General features: G+C 45.2%; 1 long non-coding RNA gene across 1 annotated transcript in view; it reads right to left on the bottom strand.

Moving 5' to 3' along the window:
• Positions 1 to 2,821: 2,821 nt before the first annotated feature.
• The window catches only part of LOC108299381, a 20,297-nt gene continuing 18,162 nt past the window's right edge, over positions 2,822 to 4,956 (bottom strand). Inside the window, exon 3 of the long non-coding RNA XR_005198949.1 lies at positions 2,822 to 2,844. This is a non-coding gene — a long non-coding RNA (uncharacterized LOC108299381). The remainder of the gene's footprint in view (positions 2,845 to 4,956) is intronic.

The raw sequence follows: 4,956 nt of genomic DNA, 5'->3' as shown, positions 1-4,956 counted from the left end.
ACTTAACACAGTGAGCTTGGGTTGGCCTCCCAGCTACTGACACAGATACTCTTCCCTCGTAGAATCTAAATATTTAAAATTTATAAATAAAGAAAACTATCAGATATGTGGTATTTATCATCCTTGACAAACATATCTTTATAGTGATTTATAATGCTCATTTACTATTTATTTACTTTACTTTTATTTTCTTTTTAAAGACAGGGTCTTGCTCTGTGGTCTAGATGGGACTGCAACGGCATGATCATAGTTCACCACAGCCTCAAATTCTTGGACTCGAGGAATCCCCCCACCTCAGCCTCTAGAGTAGTTGGGACCACATGTGTGCACAACCACACCAGTTGATTAAAACAGTTACTCGGGAGGCTGAGGCAGGAGAATTGCTTGAACTGGGAAGCGGAGGATGCAATGAGCCAAGATAGCGCCATTGCACTCTAGGCTGGGAGACAGAGTGAGACTCCATCTCAAAAAAACAAACAACCAAAAAAACCCCTGTATTATAAAATATTTTTAAACACTTATAAATCAAAAGAATGTTATAGGGCTGCACCCAGTGGCTCACACCTATAATCCCAGCATTTTGGGAGGCCAAGGTGGGCAGATTACTTGAGGTCAGGAACTTGAGACCAGTCTGGCCAACATGGTAAAACCCCGTCCCTACTAAAAATGCAAAAATTTGCCAGCCAATGGTAGTGCATGCCTGTAATCCCAGCTACTTGGGAGGCTGAGGCGGGAGAATCATTAGAAATTAGAACCCAGGAGGCGGAGGTTGCAGTGAGCTGAGATCACGCCACTGCACTACAGCCTGCGCACCGGGGCAAACTTTTTTTTCAAAAAAAAAAAAAAAAAAGACTATTATAAGAAGCTCCAAAATAACAATCAGTTACATTAATAATTGACATTTAGTTGCCTTTACATAATCTTTTTTTTTTTTTTTTTTTCTGAGACCGAGTGTCACTCTTTCACCCAGGTTAGAGTGAAGTGGCATCATCTCTGCTCACTGCAACCTCTACCTCCTGAGTTCCAGTGATTCTCCCGCCTCAGTCTCCTGAGTAGCTAGGATTACAGATGCCCATCACCCTACCCAGCTAATTTTTGTATTTTTAGTAGAGACAGGGTTTCGCCATGTTGCTCAGGCTGGTCTCAAACTCCTGACCTCAGGTGATCCACATGCCTCAGCCTCCCAAAGTGCAAGGATTACAGGCGTGAGCCACCATGTCTGGCCAAGTTTTTACTAAAAGCTCTTCCAGGGCCAGGCACGGTGGCCCATGCCTATAATCCCAGCACTTTGGGGGACAAGCAGGAGGATCCCTTAAATTCAGGGGTTCAAAACCAGCCTAGGCAAAATAGTGAGACCTCAGGGGCCGGGCGCAGTGGCTCAAGCCTGTAATCCCAGCACTGTGGGAGGCTGAGGCGGGTGGATCACGAGGTCAAGAGATCGAGACCATCCTGGTCAACATGGTGAAACCCCGTCTCTACTAAAAATACAAAAAAAATTAGCTGGGCATGGTGGCGCGTGCCTGTAATCCCAGCGACTCGGGAGGCTGGGGCAGGAGAATTGCCTGAACCCGGGAGGCGGAGGTTGCAGTGAGCCGAGATCGCGGCATTGCACTCCAGCCTGGGTAACAAGAGCGAAACTCCGTCTCAAAAAAAAAAAAAAAAAAAAAAAAAAAATTAAATATTAAAATAAAGTAACATCTTTAAAAAGCTCTTAATGGAAAAAATGATTGTCACTCTTCTCTCTTTTCTTCAAATAAAAGATATTTTGACCTTTTGTAATAATGATTGCATGGACTGTGGAGGATAGCACATACACACACACACACACACACACACACACACACACACACACACAGCTCTAAGGCCTGTTTAAGGTCAAGTAAGTGGCTGAACTTTTTTTTTTTAGCTCTTTTTGAGAAAGCATTCATGTAACAACCAGGGTTCTCAATAGCCTGAGAAATGCTGCCTTACAATCTATTTTTGGAAACACATTTGTTTGCTGCCCTTACAGAGCATTCCTCCCTTTACAAAACGTAGGATTTCCTTGTTTAAAATGGAACAGTCCTTTTTGGAGGCATATTTCTTCCACTTGTCTCAGAATTTTGCCAAGGTCTTTAGGAAACGCTTTTTAAAATTAAAAAGCAGCCAAGTGTGGTGGCTCACGCTTGTAATTCCAGCACTTTGGGAGGCTGAGGTGGGTGGATCACATGAAGTCAGCAGTTCCAGACCAAACCCTGGCCAACATGGCGAAGCCCTGTCTTTATTTAAAAAAAAAAAAAAAATTACAAAGCGATACCTGCAGTGATACCTGGAAAGCAGAGCCAGTGAGCAGGGGAATAAACCATCCATCAGCAAGCACTTCATGTGGAAACTTGAACTCTTCCTGGCTCACACGAAGTCAATTTCCCTGGAGAAAGCTTTTGCAGGTTATAGTTTTCCTTTCATCTTGAAGACTTTCTGGGGGACAACTAAACAGGCAAAGATCTGTAGACATATTTAACGAGAGCTGGGAAGTTAGGAATCAAGTTCAAAAGAGCGGACTCGCATCCTGGATCTTGAATCATGAATTTTGAATCCTGAATCCTGAAGCAAAAAGGGCCTTTTCATTTCCAGGAGTTAATGCATTAATTAGTCACAGGTGCCTTAAATTCCATACAAGATTAGTTTGTTATTTTTCCTAGTTACCTATCTTCATATTAATGTGACTAAAAGAAAACCATTTTTTTCCAGCTGGGTGCAGTGGCTCACACCCATAATCCCAACACTTTGGGAAGCTGAGTGGGGGTGGATCCCTTAAGGTCAGGAGTTTGAGAGCAGCCTGGCCAACATGGCAAAACCCCATCTCTAATTAAACTACAAAAATTAGCTAGGCCTGGTGGAGGGGGTGCTTGTAATTCCAGCTACTCGGGAGGCTGAGGCAGGACAATTGCTTGAACCTGGGAGGCCGAGGTTGCGGTGAGCTGAGATCGTGCCACTGCACTCCAGCCTGGGTGATAGAGTGAAACTGTATCTCGAAAAAGAAAAATAAAAGAAAACCATTTTTTAAAAAACCCAAATGTTAGCCGGGCGTGGTGGTGTGTGCCTGTAGTCCCAGCTGCTCGGGAGGCTGAGGCAGGGGAATCGCTTGAATCTGGGAGGCAGAGTTTGCAGTGAGCCGAGATGGTGCCACTACACTCCAGCCTAGCGACAGAGCAAGACTCCCTCTCAAAAACACAAACAAAACAAAACAAAAACCCAAATGTATCAGTACTTCTTTACTGACAAGAGCATTGCCCGGTCCAACATCCCTAGTGAGGCTGGAGGGAGGGGGGAGTCAGGGGGGAGGGAGTGGTGAGCAGGGTGCATTTATATCCTCAATGGCAGGAGCCAAGACACACTAGAGTCTGACAGATTGGGAACTACAGGAAGAATCCACTGGGGCCTTTCTCCACCAGGTTCCGCAAGAAAATTAAGCCCTGCCACCCCATGGCATTCATTGTTCTAATGAATTCACTTCTCTCCTGTGCATTCAGAGTGGTGCTCATTAGGTACCAACCTTAGGAAAAATGAAAAGAGTTGCTCACATCATTTTCAGTGTTCTGGAATTTTCAGAAGATGAGCCTGACCTGCAAAGTCTTCAGAGCACCATGTTACAAGGGGTAGACAGAAAGCCTGGCAGAGACTCCGAAGCAAAATGTTGAGAGTTGAGGTCGAGTCTGATTGCTTTGGGTCTCCAGGTCTGCAACCTCATGGGAAAGGAATCTTTAAAGAAAAATTTTGATGTCCATGAGCCCACTGCCCACAACTGCTCCACCTCAGTCACCCTGACCTCTGGCTCTGAGCCCTGTTCTGACTGAATCCAGCCCAGCTAATTTTTTTAGTAGAGATGAGGTTTCGCAGTGTTGCCCAAGCTGGTCTTGAACTCCTGAGCTCAAGCCATCTGCCCGCTGCAGCCTCCCAAAGTGCTGTGATTACAGGCCTGAGCCACCATGCCTGGCCACCAGGATGAGTACTTGGGGGTGGGTGGGTAAGGGGGAGAGTGGGAGGAGATAGAACCAACTTTTTCTGGTTTTTTTGTTTGTTTGTTTTTTGAGACAAAATCTCCCTCTGCTGCAGTGCGATCTCAGCTCTCTGCAACGTCCGCCTCCCAGGCTTAAGCGATTCTCCTGCTTTAGCCTCTCAAGTAGCAGGGACTACAGGTGTGTGCCACCACATCCAGCTAAATTTTATATTTATATTTTATTTATTTATTTTTTTGTGGAGGGGGTTGGAATTTCACTTTTGTTGTCCAGGCTGGAGTGCCATGGTGTAATCTTGGCTCACTGCAACCTCCGCCTCCCAGTTTCAAGTGATTCTCCTGCCTCAGCCCCCTGAGTAGCTGGGATAACAGGCACCCATCACCACGCTGTGCTAATATTTGTATTTTTAGTAGAGACAAGGTTTCACCATGTTGGCCAGGCTGGTCTGAAACTCCTGACCTCAGGTGATCCGCCTGCCTTGGCCTCCCAAAGTGCTGGGATTACAGGCATGAGTCTTTGAGTCATTTTGTATTGTATGTTTTCTTTAACATGTAACCAATCAGTATCTTGTCAGTAATAATATAATGAGTACTTTTTACTGGGTTCCTTCCATGTGCCTGCCACTTTACACACTTGAATTCTTTTTCCCCCCGTTTTTTTGAGGCATAATTCACAAATTAAAATTGAAGGCGTATCATACACATTGTGTAATGACTACCACATCACATTAACACATCCATTACCACACATGATTATCATTGTGTGTGAGTGTGTGTGTGTGTGTGTGTGTGTGTGTGTGTATGTGTGTGTGGTGAGTACACTTTAAGATCTGCTCTCTTAGAAAATTTCAGGTAAGGCCGGGCGCGGTGGCTCACGCCTGTAATCCCAGCACTTTGGGAGGCCAAGGCGGGTGGATCACGAGGTCAAGAGATCGAGACCATCCTGGTCAAAATGGTGA

The sequence above is a fragment of the Cebus imitator genome, unplaced genomic scaffold, assembly GCF_001604975.1.
Source record: "Cebus imitator isolate Cc_AM_T3 unplaced genomic scaffold, Cebus_imitator-1.0 Scaffold21, whole genome shotgun sequence".
NCBI lineage: Eukaryota > Metazoa > Chordata > Mammalia > Primates > Cebidae > Cebus > Cebus imitator.
This window is presented reverse-complemented; position numbering and strand designations above follow the sequence as displayed.